The sequence below is a fragment of the Aythya marila genome (assembly GCF_965140915.1).
Source record: "Aythya marila genome assembly, chromosome: 4".
Lineage (NCBI taxonomy): Eukaryota > Metazoa > Chordata > Aves > Anseriformes > Anatidae > Aythya > Aythya marila.
This window is the reverse complement of record NC_139045.1, coordinates 43,269,997-43,284,848: the sequence shown is the minus strand read 5'-3', so window position 1 is coordinate 43,284,848 and position 14,852 is coordinate 43,269,997. Positions and strand designations below refer to the sequence as shown.

Here is a 14,852-nt window from a genome sequence, read left to right as displayed (position 1 = left end):
TTTATTAAAAGAAGTTGGCTACTGGTGATATTTGGGACACCTGTGGGAGCCATATGACCTTTTCAAACTGCTGTATTGTCTGTGGGCACATCAAGGTACTGTACAGGGAGCTGCCTATAGACGGGCAGTCTCAGAAACAGGTACCCCGGGGAAGGTTGTTTCTTCCCAATTAGGGAGAAAATCACCATTCCTGTGTCTCTAGTTTTCCAGCTGTCTGTATCTGTTGTTAACCATGTAAGCTCATACCTGATTCTTGAAGTAGGTTTTCAAAGGTTTGTATTACCTCAGCCAGCAAGTCTGCTTGTTTCCTTAGGTATGTTTGAGGCAGCAGTGACCCACTAGCAACTAACAATAAATGGCAATTCCTCATGAGAGGCTTTGTAGCTGTTGCAGTACAGCACATGATCTGTTTCTGTTATATCAGGCATAATGCTGAAGGTATTACATATTGCTAATATTTCAAACCATATTTAGGTATTGATATGATATGCATGCTGCTGTGTGTGTGTTGATCTGAAGCAACTCAGCTCCACGATACGTTCTAGAGGCAAGTAATCACATGAAGCCTAAAACTGTTCCACTATTGTTATTGTTCTTTCTTCTTCATTTTTTTAAATCTTATTAATTAATATTTAAAGGAACTAATAAAAGCAAAATGCAAATGCAGACCATCTGTGAAATGCAAAAAAAATTGTTAAAAGCTGCAACAATGAGGATCTCTGGGCAGGGTTCCACAACACAACTGAGCATTCAGCCAGCAAGATATAATTATAAATTAAACATCTCTAAATAAAACAAATTCTGAGTTGAAAGCAAAACAGAAATTCATCAGACCTCTGCTTATTTTTTGTGGCAGAGCAACACGTTAACCTCATTTTTAGAAATCAGCGGCCGCTCCCCTGTGTACTCAAAGGTCTGTGGCGTCTGCATGTTCCCTGCAAATGGGGTTTCTTGGAGCGAGCACCTCACCAGGCATTGGCTCAATACTGGCGCCATATTCCAGTCAAAAGAGACTTCTGCAGAATTCAGGGGGTATTTACAGCGATTTTGGAGCTTTCAGTCTTTTTAGAGGTACTACACAATGGCACACAGTGATATGCTACATTTATGACGTCTATAAATCTGCCTCTTGTTCTTGAAAATGCTATATTCAGTTGATATCAACTGCTATCATTTAAATAAAGGATCACTGACAATAATATGGTGAGACCTAATCTTTTTAAACTTAAATGAGTGTAACATTAAATCTCTTTTTTCCCTGTAGGCTTTAGGCTTTTTTTTTTTTTTTTTTTTTTTTTTTTTTTTTTTTTTCTGGTAACATATCCTATATCTCATTTTTATCTGAAGGAAAATTTTGCATCTGATGTTAGACAGAAGCTTTTAGCCAAACTGGATTTGATGACGCTTGGTACATGCTTGAAGTAAACACTCTTTCAGCAAAGTCATCTAAGTATTTGTAGTAACAATTCTTGTTATCATTTACTGCTGGATTTCCAGGAGGAGCAAAAGTAACAAATGGAAACTTCAGTTACTGAAAAAGAAAAGCTGGGAAAAGATCTCAAATCTTGTAAATACATGAAATGGATGCTGACATGATGTTTAAGATTATTGCGGGACATTTTCTTTCATGTAAACCAGATTTATTTTATAATTGCGTACACACGCCTCTATCCTTCAGAGAATAATGCTAACCATTGTTTTGGAGGTTAGATCCATATGGTAAGTAAGTCTTCCTTCTCCATCAAAAACACAAGTACTCATTAGAATTACAGATGACTATGACAACACTGTCCAAAATAAACTTTTCTTCATGTAGACCAGATCCATTTTGAGACCGAACAAACAGAGTACTTCATCATGAAGATTTTAAATAGCCGCAAGAAAATGGTTTGACCAGTCAGCTACAAACTAGTACACCAAACAGTACAAAATTTTGGAACTTTCATCACTTTTAAAAAATGCTGTCCCTTGTATAGGTAATCCTAAAAGTGTAATGGGTTACTAAGAACTTTTGATTAAGGAAAACTGAATTAAGTGCCTCAATGAGGAGTGTAAACCAATGGCTTTCAAGGGAAGACTAATCAAGTGAATTTTCCATGGACATTCTAAATCAATATAGGTGCCTATGGTAAACACAATTACTGTAAAACCAAATGTAATAATTTAAATTTTTGTGCTTGCTGCCTAGCTTATTTTATTTACCCTTATGACATCATTACAGAAGTAACAAGTATTTCATTGTGAATTTCTGTGCTTGGTTTTGGAAATTAATCTTTTTTTTTTTTTTGTCAGTACTGTGAGAAGATATGATTTAATTTCAGAATTCTGATGTCTGATGTGCATTGTAAGCTTTGGTTTGATCACAACAGCTTTTGTTTCCAGTTGTAAGCCAAACTGAAATTTCTTCTGTTTTGTGACAAGTAGGGCAAGTTCTTTCTTCCACTTTCTTTCCTGTTTTAAGAAAGATGCAGCATTTGTAACAGCTTGTTGCTGCTCGCTTTCCTAGAAAGAACAGGGAACTGGAGGTCTCAAATGAAAGTAACTTAAAAAATATAATAGAAAAACAATGTAGTGTAGTGACAAAAGTTGTATTTCATGGCACGTCTACTAAGTAATTCTTAAGCACTGAACAGGTAAGATTCTTGGTCCTGTTTGAAGGTGGTGGATGTATACCACCAATATATTCGTTACTAAAAGGTTCTGTGGGGAAAACATTGGTATTATTTATATCTAGCCCCTTCATCTTCATACTCGCAGCTCTTCCCTTATTTCCTAGGTGCGTTAAATCAGCAAGTCATAGCGCTAATGTCATCCAGTCTGTAATTTCTGGCTGTTTACCATCTGTAAAAGTGTTCTCTGGGCAAACGGGATTCTGGAGTAGCCTCATGGGATAACATGAGCAGCAGCAGCCCAGAGCCATTGTGCTTAGTCAACTTAAAATGACAGCTGCTCAGCTGCTGTTAATAACAATTAGAGCATGTTAACACTAATTGCATTGGTGATTCTTATGAAATAAATGCCTGCTTGTTCACTGGTTGTTTGACTGAAGTAATGTATAGGCTATCGAGCAGCCAACGGCAGAAGTGATCAGAGCAGGACTTGAATCCAGATAATTTCCCCCACTTTCAATGCCCTCGAGACAGTTTATTGAGATTTTTCACCCTTAAGTGAATACGAAATGCTGAGTAAAAGGATATTACATAAATTGGCTGACATTTGCAGTGGACTAGCTAATTGTTATTGCCTTGTGCGCGTGGTGGCTGTGTGTATGCGCACATGTGCCTGGTATTGTCAGTGAGCTCCCAGCCCACTCCCCTCTGCTCTCAGCAGGCTGCTGTGAGACTGAATTTCATGGCTTACGTAAGAGATGATCCAGGAAAACACGCTGAAATATTTGGAATTTGCCCTCAGCACTAACCTCGTTCCTCCATTGTGTCATAGGCTGAACATTTTTTTGTTGTTGTTTGTGTTTTGTGGAATGCCGGGTTGCGTCTCATCTGAAAAAATGATGTGTCTCTGGCCTGGGCAGGGAATTGGGTGTACCAAATGACTTCTGCTTGCTTCTACTTTCCATGGGCTGTGGCTATAGTCCCTGTAATCAAAAGTCTTGTCTTTTCCTAACCCTTAGGAACTGGGAATTAACAAGGGTAACCACACACCAAAGGGAGATGGAAAGAAAGTTGTTATGGCTGTCCCCTAACCCACAGACTGCTACAACTGCCCTGCAAAAGGCAGCTGTATCCTCAGAAGGGGCCAGCAACAGGTACAATGTCTAAGAAAAATATTCCTTTCTTCATTCTCACAAACTCTGTGCCTTAAAAAGTAATTTATGAGATTACAGCAAGTTTTGAGCCATGCCCTTTTAATGTGCAGTGATTCCTAGTGAGAATAGATAGATTAGAAAATCATGAAATGTGTTCCACTGAGTGGAAGCATGTCTCATGCATTTCATTATGATCATCGTTCGTTTGCGATGTGTAACTCTCCTTTGAGTTGTGCTTATTCTTAATGTTGTTTTAGATTACTGCACATCTATAAAGGTTTTCTTCAACAGGTTTTGGTCTGTCTTAAAACACAGATGCTATAAACACATGCTATAGTAGAATTTTCTTCTGTTCATCTGGAATGGTGCAGTGTTACTTTATTACATGTAATTTTCTGATGTGGTTTAGAACCTTAATCCTGATGCCACCCAAGTTTCATAGCAAAGATCTGATGGATGTTTTTCTTTAAAAGGCAGTTGGGATCAGATCTCTATGCCCTGCACCTACTTTATAATGCATTGAAGACAATGCTTTTAAAAGTGGGAAAATTCTTAACTATTCTGAGATTGATCTTCTGCAGGTTGAAGTCATTGATGGTCTAGTTAGCTATGACAGAGCAAGGATTACAGCTAAATTACTCAAAGTACCGCTGCTTTTCTATGCTTAGGCAAACAGATCAAATTCAGACATGAGGTGAGCAAATGCAGCTCCTTTTTTTATGCTTATTTGTAGCACATTTGAATTCTGGCCATTTCCATATAGTTAACTAAGCTAATTGCTTACAGTTTGTTCCAGTCATTTCTTCTCATTGCTTGATCTGCCTCCCTTGCGTGTAACCATACTGGAAAAAAAGCCTTGTGTCCGAGAGGTACTATAATTATGTTTCCAATTATCCCACATGGTAGTAATTCAAACATCACAATACATGCTATTTTTTTAATAGACATTACACAAAGTTGACATACAGAGACTGAAATAAAAATAAATAGAGACTATTTATTGCTGATTTATATTGTATGTGAATAAAAGAACAAGGGTAGCCCACTTTATTAATTTTAACAATCAAAACTATTCATCTTTGTCACCTCCTAACACGATGTAGTAACGCACAGCTTTTTTCCCAGAATGCTGGGTTGAGGAATGTTGCATTTTGGATATGTTTAGCTAAGGATTGTTTGCTCACCCCTTCGTGAAATTTCAGGGGCCTCCTTTTCTCCTTCAGAAAAATTACTTCCATCTGCTAAGTACAATTGCTTTAAAAATAACTGGATAAAGCTACTAATTATGCTGACCATAATTCTTTTATGCAAATCATTTAATCAGTATTTCTGTCCTGTATTTACTCTACTGTCCTTGCCATCCCAGAACTAAGCTATTTCACATACATGACTTCTAGCGAGAAGTCTGAAATGTCCTAAAACCACTCGTGATCAATCGAAAGAGTCCAGTACAGTTTTAAAGGATTTGGATTGAAACTCGAGTTGTCTCCAGTTTGAGAGTGCTGAGATGCCTTATTGATGCTTAATTTAGGTAACATAGGAGTTGGCATTTGGCAATGGTAGGCAAAATGAAGATTCCCCCAAATAATTTCTTTTGAAAGTTACACTCAAGGATGTTGAGTGTAAGAGTTTAAGGAAGAATGACAGAAAATGATTTGAAGAGTCTTGTCATCAAGCTAACAATTCCTATGAAGTAAATTTAATTATAATTATCTCCTAAGATTGAAAATAACTCTGTTTAGTAATAAATTTGGACACAAAGATTTAGTCTTAATCTGAACATAAATATCAGAGTTTTTTATGTTAAAAAAAAATTGGAAAAGTGTAACTAACAACATAAGGAAGAAAGAACAATTGTTCAGTGACTAATCATGCTTTCTAGATGCCTTTCTAGAGGCACTATTTGAAGTGCATGAGTAGAAAAAAGAGTGTTTCTAAACAAATAGGTGAGGTGGCCTGGGCATGCTGTGCATATCTTGTTCTTCTTTCTGCATGCAGCTATGCAGGGAGACTTCTATAGACCTGCTAACAATACATTTAGACTTCTCCTTTGCGTGGTAGACCCAGCTTTCCCCACTTTGAGGAACAGCATGATGGTAGCTTCTGAGAGGCTAGGGAAGACAAAACCTCAAACTGTGGGAAGTAAATATCTAAAAAGAATGAAGAAATGATTTCATTGCTTTCTCCTTTCTTTTATTCAAATCATTCCAGAGCAAATTTTCTTATGTCAGTAGAAATGAGAAGAGATGTTGGCCCTGAACTTTTAAAATGCAACTTAATACCAACACAGTTTGACTAACAAATTGTAGTCTGTGAAACTGACTGCCACCACCCTCAAATTTATTTTCTGGACAAACAAAAGGTTTTCTGTCACTGTGTTTTAAAAAGTTTACCCCCAACAGCTGACAGCCACAAACATGCTCTCTGGCAGACTGAAGTTCCTCCAGGGATCCATTTTATCTGTGCAGCTGAATATGGATTGTTGCTGTTTTGTATAAAACTCACCATATGAGAGATTACATCTTCCTTTCTGCAGGCCCACACAGATGGTGTGAGTGACTAACATCCCTCGATTTTGTACAGCCTACACACTGATGTCATAAGAAGAGACTAATACTGCGGAGGTGAGTGTCCTTATTTGTTGGCATTCCAACAACAACAGTATGAAATGCAACAATGGGATGAGAAATTAATAAACAAAAAGCCCTACTTCATCCTAGGAGAAACTGACATAAAATATGTGTAACAAAACTAAGGGAATCATCAATATTGACTTGGTCTTTCTAAAATAAATGAATCAGCAGATGACAAAGCCTGTAAATTGATTCATAAGCTGCTGTTATTTTAATATAGAAACTCTGAGATTATTCTCTTTGAGAAACTGCAATTCAGTTATGAACAGAAATAACAGTTAAAATCCATCATTCTTCTTGGCCAAGATGCCCAGTAAATTTTACAAAAAAGACTCAAGTACTCATCTGTATGTATCCTTGCACGTGTAATTTATGTATGCAAACATATAAACTAAAAATGCTAGCTGACCACCTTGATTTCATTCAATTAATTAATATAGTAAATTGAAATCAATTTGGCTTGTTGGTATTTGAGGGAAAGGATTTTATCATTATTTGCTTACTGACTTTTGTTGTTGTTTTTACAAGATACTTGTTGACTACAGTGAAATGACTCAAGGTGTGTGATTAGTCAGAATTAAAGCCCTTCACATTTATGGCAGTAAAGTTAGCCAAATGTGTTTTTGTTATTTTTTCCTTGCAGTGAAGCACTCCTGGATTACACACGAACTTGTGGTTGGTTGCAGCTGCTGAGGAATTCTGGGCAATAGTGTCTTAACTTCTTAAAAGGAGAAAGAGTTTTGTCGTAAGAGATGTGTTGTGTTTTAAAAACTATTTCAGTTTTGCTGGCTTTTCATCAGACTGGAGTTCAGGCAAGCTTGAAACTAAACAGTTAAAATTTCATCTAGTTCCACAAAGTTTTAGAGGAAGCCTCGTACCTGACCTTTTAACTGGTACAGATGCTTCAGAATAGCCTTGTCTAGAACTTCTGTACCGAAGAGTTGGAAAATAGTTGAAAGGGAGATATCAGGCAGGCCAAACCAGCCTCCCTTTTCCTCTGAACCCCTCCTTCGCATTCTGGGGACGGCAGGACCAAAGCGATGTGATGGTGTGGAGTGGTGCCTGGTGCCCAGGGCTGGCCTGTGCTGGCAGAGCAGGGCTGAAGGGTGGCCTGTGGAGCAGGGCTTCCAGCAGAGCTGGTTGGAAACTCTGGTGTTACCCAAAGTATGTAGGTAGGTATACCAGCGTGATGGTGATGTACAAACTGATGGGACTGGAGGTTTCCAACGTGCAAGGAGAGTGAAATGGGAGCTACTGGGAGGAGGAAAAGTGTTAGAGGAAAGGAAAGGGAAAAACTCTGTGGAAAAAGTAAGCTATAGAGTTGTGAGGATTGGTAGGAGAAAGAGAAATGGGCTTTCAAGAAGAGAGGCAGAAATTAAGAAGTGGGGAAAGGAAACCTAGCTGTGGAGTAGATGGCTGGGAGCCATGGTGAGATACAAATGAAAAGTAGTCCAGAGGACAGAGCTTGGCATGAGTTGCTGAGGAAAGATTTAGAAACAGCCTAAAAACCTGCGACTGAAATCAGAGGATGGGAAAGGAACAGGGTGGGGACAAAGGATGAGGAGATGAGACAGGCTGGGGGTGGAGGGTGGATCAAAGAAGAGAAAGGAAGACAAGTCTGTGCCTATTTCAGTGTCCTTGTAGTTTTCATTCTTGGGTCCCAGGAGGATTACAGAGCCTTTCCATTCATCTGCTGTCGAAAGACTGTGAAATACACTGCTGACACGCGTATGCTGACCCCCACTACTGTTGCTCACTACACTGGGGACAACCTTTTAATGTCACAGAGTAATCGTGGCCTGTGGCAAAGCCAGAGAGCCTAGCTTTGTCTGCATTATCCGCTGATAACTCGCTCAGGGTGTCAGTAGAGAACTTGTCAGTTTAGGTTAAGGCAGATTACCAGCATTAACAGACTAGGCTTCAGATAAAAGACTCAAGAGTAGTAATGGCACCTTAACTCCTGCTTTTCACTCCCGAGTTTGTGTTTCATGGAGTTTGCTCCTTCAGTGCTCTTTTCAAGGTAAGGCTAGGTTTTCTTGCTTGCATTTGCAGCATTACAGAGATGTGCAGCATTTTCCCAAATGCCATCCAAATTGAGAAATGAATGGAATTCATGGCTGGCAGCTGAACCAGGCAGAGTTGGGAGCCAGCCACAGTGATGTTGGAGCAAACTTCCTGTTTAGTATTCACTGGTGGTCCTTCAACCAGGTATTACAACTTCTACAGAGGAAAAACAACATAAAAACAGCGAAGCATGAGGTCCTTCTCCTGCCACTTTCCAGATTATCTGCTGTTGTGTCTGTAAGTCTCTACATGGATATTCAATTAGGCAGTTCAATTTGAAGAAGGACAATCCATTTGCACATGTTTACTATCACTGTGATAAGAACTATGTAGCAAAGTTTAAACCTCTTTTTTTTCAGGCTGCTTTCAAAGATAGCCATATTTTCACAAGATTTTCATTAAGTGTTTGATGGAAGATTGCATTCAATAAAACTCAAATCATTCTCTAATTTTTCCTGAGGGGAAAAATTAATATAACCTAAATAGCAATTCTCACGTAATACCTATCACTTTTGCATACAAGAGGAGAGATCACTGAGCAATTTAACCTCCCAGATGCTTGGAAGTTAATTATTGTGGGTCAGGTTTGAGATAATAGCCTGGACAGTATTGGGAAAGTCATTTTTTTGGCAGATAACAAATTCTGTTTTGGCATGTGGACAGAAGATTACAGTTTTTTTAAACTGCCACAAAGAAATGCTGCAAGCGTCTCTCCAAGAAACAAACAAGATTTCACAAGAGCCAGTTGGCTTAAGTTGCTCTTACAGTACTTGTAACTTCAGATATCATAAGAGGTGTAGGTTTATGTGCAGTAGTGGTAAATTTACAGATGCATAGGAATGATTTTGTAGTAAGGAAAAGGAAGAATTCCGGAAAGCTCTTCACCTAAGATAGCCATGGCATGGCTGGATGAATTGGGGTGTGGTGGAGTGAGAATACTAACATCCACCCCAGCACTAAATGCTTCCTCAAAGTCATTCAGAACAGATCTCCCTTGCTAGAACTAAGAGCTAATGCAGCACAAAAGACTTCATAATTTCTTTGCGCTTCTAACAGTATTTCCAGGGCCTGTTTCTCTCTCCACACATACTGGTATGCTAGGATCCTGAACTGTATTCGCAATAGCTTTAATGTGTTGACAGGGCTACTGGAGTTGTGTTTGTGTTCTGCATGTGATGCTTGGTCTGTGACCTGCAGCTACATGGCATTATGCTCTGGGGAGCCCTTCACAGGGGCCTAGGTTTGGGGATCCATGGAAACAGTCCTGAAACAAAGAGAAAACAAACTGGAGAGCTGTTGTGACATTCCTTCTGGAATACTATCAGCTAGTACAGATTGTTACCAAGAGAGAGATTTGGGGTTTTATTTTCTTTATTCTTGCTGTTTTCTACCTGCCAGCTAATAAGTTCTACAGTAATAACGTAGAGCGAGATTTCAGTTGAACAACTGGGAGAAACTAAATCCATGCTATAGTAAAACAACATTTATTATTTTGTAACATCTCGCTGAGCTCATCTCTGCTTGCCCTCAAATGTGAAATGATGAAAGCTGCATGATGTGGTAACTCCTGTTCCTTGGGAATAGTCTGTCTTTGCTGTATTCCTCCGTTAATGTAGTCTGATTTTCTTCTATAACTTACCAGTGAATGGAAAGAGTATTTTCCCCACCTCCACCTATATTTTTATATCCTGTGGATAACTTGGCATTCTGCTTAATTAGCCCAGATGGAAGTTTTGAATCTTACGAACCTTACAAGACAGGAACCTCAGTTAAAAGGGGAAACAGAATTTGCAGTAGATTTTCCACTATTTCCTGATCACTTGCTGGGCAGTATGACACTATGAGGTAGACATTGTTTTCCCAGAGTAGTCTGTAGTTGGTGTGGAAATCTTAATAGTGAAAATCCTTACAGTGGTCCCAAGTAGAATTGTTGCAACAGGCTCTAGGTCGCCCTGCTTGAGCAGCGTGGTTGGACCAGATGACCTCTAGAGGTCTTTTCCAAGATCCACTTCTTAAATGTTTGTATGTTTTATTCAAATGTGTTTCTTAAATGCAGAAACAAGCAAAAACCCAGATAGTGGCTGTATTTCTGTACTTGCCTTACAAGCACTGATTTTCCCCTGCTATAGAGAAAAACATCTCCCTATAATGTCTTATGGCTCTACACATTTCAGTGCAGCAAGCAGCTTCTCTGCCCTGTAGTAGTAATAGGATGAAGCTAAAACACGTCTGAGTCATAAGCAGAGATAAGTTTCTTCGGGACTACTCACAGGACTACTGACTTAATACAAAGGTCTTTAAACTGCCTTGACCCAGAGCCCATGCTGAGGCACCACTGTCCTCAGCAGGACAGCGGGACCAGAGACCTTTCAGCCACTGCCCTTCCAGTGGCATCGGGTTAGGAGTGATACCTAAATGATGATCTTATGGATATAATGCAGTCCTGCGAGAAAGAGGTGTTTTTATGATTGTTCCTATTCAGGAGTCTCTCACAGTAATAAATTTGGATTTCCTTGAAATCCAACATTAACTCAAATTCTTTGAGTCTGTCATGTTTGATTTCAGGGTATTTCTTAAAACTGTATTTTTTTTCCTATGTAGTTTCAATCTTGACTTTATATTGACATTGTTTATTTTCACTTCCCAGAGTAATTTTGCTGATTTGTATGTTCTTATGTTGATTGTTCTTATGTTCTATATGTAATGTGGATACAGAGAGAGAGTAAGAATGCATGTGTTTGTACGTACATTAGAATGGTGATTTTACTAATTCTGAACTCTAACCTCCATAATGTTCCTGTTTAGAACATTATTTCTTACTTCTCATAAGTTGAGGTCACTACTGTATCTCTTACATCTGCAACAGCTGTCAGTGCTTCTAGACAGTCTAGTTCTTTTTCCAAGTGCAATCATTTTGGACCATAACAAACTTGATTTACTTCCAGTTTAAGCCTCATCGGTCTGTTAGTCCTCTTATCTTCAGCCATCCTGGCCTGTCGTGTTTCCAACATCAACCATTTCTAAAGACAGCCCAAAACAAAGCTTTGGCCATCTGTGGTCATATTTGGACTAAGTATATATTCAGAAATTTTTACTTTAGAAAGACAAAGTGCCCATTGGTGCTTTATCCTTCTGAAGTACTCTTCTGAACTGGAATGGAGACAGTAAGAGGTTTGTAATAGAGAGGATGTATGAATTCTTTCTGTTGTTTGTATCAGAAAAAAAGATGAAGAGGGAAGATATAAGCCTCTGTTTAAAAACAAATCTTGATGAATAGTGCCATAAAATCACCAGAAATGAAAATGAGATACTGAACATATACATAGAAGAAGAAAGTGGCTGTGCATGAGAACTTTCTCAGGCAATTAATAACATGCATTAACACTTAAAATACAGAAACTTTTTGTCATAAGCTGCGCTTACAAAAGTAGGTGAGCAAAAAATGAGGCTGCTTGCTGTTGTAGTCAATGCTTAGAAAAAAAAATCAGTCTGTTGTAGAGAGACTTGTGGCTGTATGCTTCCATCATACAAAGCAGATGAAGCATGTGGTTAAGCTCCTGAGAATGGGGATGCTGACCCAGACAATAACTATCAGCTGTTGATGGTGAAAGAGTTAAGCACTCTGGGGAATAAGTTCCTGCTGAATTCTTTAACACATGCTCAGACTTTGAAAGAAATAATTATATTTAATTTTAAGAAGTGTGTTACCTTGAGCATTAAAAAATCCACTAAAAGATAAAGACATTTACTGTACTTGTCCTACCCAGATATCTGTCTGGACTGCCTGAACAAAGCCATTCTCTCATATTAAGGCTGTCTCCTGCTTGGAGGGAGCACTCAGATGGATTTACTCAGGGGCCATCCACATTACACATTTTGTCATTTTTTTCTGAGGCTGGGGGAGACATCTGGAGCAGAGAACTGCATCAGTCAAAGTGAGAAGAAAAAGGGGGGTGAGAGAGGGAGGGAGAGGGAAGGAACAAGAGAGCAAGCAAGGAAGCCTGAGTGCTCTTGCCCCTTTCTGATCTTAATACAACTTTTTTTTTCTTCACACAACACCCGAACTACAAAATGCCGTTGTCTTACTTTGCAAGCTCCTCTTCCCTCAGGGCTATTTGGAGGAAAAAAAGCATTACTTAATGTTAAGGATTAATAAAGAGAGACTGAATTAGAAGAACTGCCACCAGAGAAGTCGAGCTCTGTCTCATCTGGATGTACGATTTCTTATCACAGCATTCTTGAGATTCAGGAGAGGGTGTGTTGTATAGCACTGATGTGTATTGACGATTAGAGAGCATGAAGCTCGCCCAAACTGAGGCGCTGCACAAGCCTGGGCAATGTGTAGCCTATCACCTGCTCCATACCAGGCCTGCTGTGGTGTTACTGGGGGTCTCGCAGCATCTCCAAGGGCCAGGCTGCGTGTTAGCATAACACTGAAGTTGAGGTTGCTTACAGAAGATTTGGCTGTGAGTGGCAAGCTCTGGACGGCTGTTGCCTTTGACAAGCGAATGCCAGAGTGGGAGGCATTCAGCAGCAGCACCAGTACGTGCCGGCAAAGTGAGGGGGTTTTTCCACTGCTGGCTGAGTGCTAGACAACACAGGAAAATTTCAAAGGAGACAGCTTATCTTGCTGCTTTTGGCTAATGGTTACTTGGATGTGTACCAAAGAGAGGGATTGTGAAGCCAAGAAACCCAGAGAGCCAGGAACTGCTGCGATGGACTGAGGGCCTGGGGCTGCTGCTCCATTTCTAATACCTGGAAGCATTTCCAGCCTGCTGTGTTGACACAAACCACCTGATGTTATGTCTTAGGGGGGGGAAGATAGATGAGCTGAGGTGTTCATCTGTGGTTTTGCTTTCCAGGAGTTTTAGCTCTCTTTTCAAAAGTCACAGTGGGCTTATTTTTAATTATTTTAATTTCACAGTAAACCAGGTCTTCTGCAGATTAATTTACCGTGCCTTTCAAACACCATCTTGTGTGGGATTCTGTGGGGACACAGTCCTAGCAGACTGAAGGACGTGTGGCTGAAGCAATTTCCATGAAAGGGGATTGAAATTTCTTAGGGCTGTGGTATGACAGGATTTTTTGGAAAGTCTGGGAAAGTTGTAGACGTGAGTCTTGCACTGTGGATTAAAAATTAAAAACTAGAGCAATAAAACTGATGGGATATGTTACCCCCAATTTGAAATACCTCAAAAATTCCTTTTTTTTTTTTTTTTTTTTTTTTTAGGTGTTCTGAGTATGATGCTATTGAGGGTCTCAAGAAAACGTAAGCATTGTGTACTGAATAAAGGCAATGTTTGGACATACACCTGGCCCACGGTTATCTACCATCAGAAGGGGCTGTCTGTCCCATTTATGAAGTGCCTTGTGTTCCGTATGAGCCACAACCATGAGGGCAACACCAGATAAAACAGGTTTGTCTCTCTAAGAGGTAAGCTATTAAAAAATCTAGCTACATATAAAACAATGCAAGGCAAACACAAAAAGGTGGGTAATTTAGATAAATGGAACAGCTTACAGAATAGGTTTTTAAGATTTATTTTGGAATGTAGAAGGAAGGTAGGGTTCAAGGCATTCTAACATGGAATATGTTTTAAGCAGGCCAAGAGAATGAGAATGAATGGGGTTGAAAACAGGGATAATTAATGGCTTGGGTGGAGGGGAAGTAGCTCTATGGGTGTAATTGTGCACAAGATCTGAGTTGAGGAAGGGTGGTGGTGGGGATAATGCGATCGAGGCCACACGAAAGGAAAATGCTACTGCCAAAATTGTTTTAGTCAATGAGAAATGTCAATGACCATATCTCAAGGTTGGAGTGCAGAAGAAATAAATATGGAGAAAATAAAAATTGGTATGTTTTCCATTAGAAAGTGAAAAATGAATATATACGTGTATATATTTATAAAAGGGGGACAGATCTTGAGGTGAATGGAAATACCTGAGAGAGTATGATCTTCCATTTAGCTTCGTTGTCATTTATTTTGAGGCCCCACAGATAGAAGCCCCAGTGACAAGCTTCTAAAGAGCTCTTAGGCTCTGTAATTTTACTGGTAGCTGCACAAATTGTTAAAAGGATTTTTTGGTAAGGAATTTGAGCTGATTAAAGATAATCCACCCTGCCACCCCTGGGTTGGGCCCCATCACAGGGGCCAGGGCTCAGAAGAATCTGAAAAATATCAGGGCCCTGTCTTGTGAGACGTGCATTTGGGCTTCCAGCCAGCTGAGGCAGTGCTGCTCCAGGGTACGGGGATGTCCCTCTTGCCAAATGAAGGAGTGCTGGCCGACGAGGTGCCGAAATGTGATTTCCCAGGGCAGTGCTCAGAGCTACGTGAGGGCTGTGAAAGGCCTGCTCTGTGTGTAGGTGAAGGCTGTGTCAGGAATGGCTAAGT

General features: G+C 39.6%; 1 long non-coding RNA gene across 1 annotated transcript; it reads left to right on the top strand.

Moving 5' to 3' along the window:
- The first annotated feature begins 2,534 nt into the window (after positions 1-2,534).
- On the top strand, positions 2,535-13,997 carry LOC309877334. The gene is made up of 3 exons (XR_014317349.1): positions 2,535-3,763; positions 6,300-6,387; positions 13,691-13,997. It is a non-coding gene; the product is annotated as an uncharacterized lncRNA (long non-coding RNA).
- The last annotated feature ends 855 nt before the right edge of the window (positions 13,998-14,852 follow it).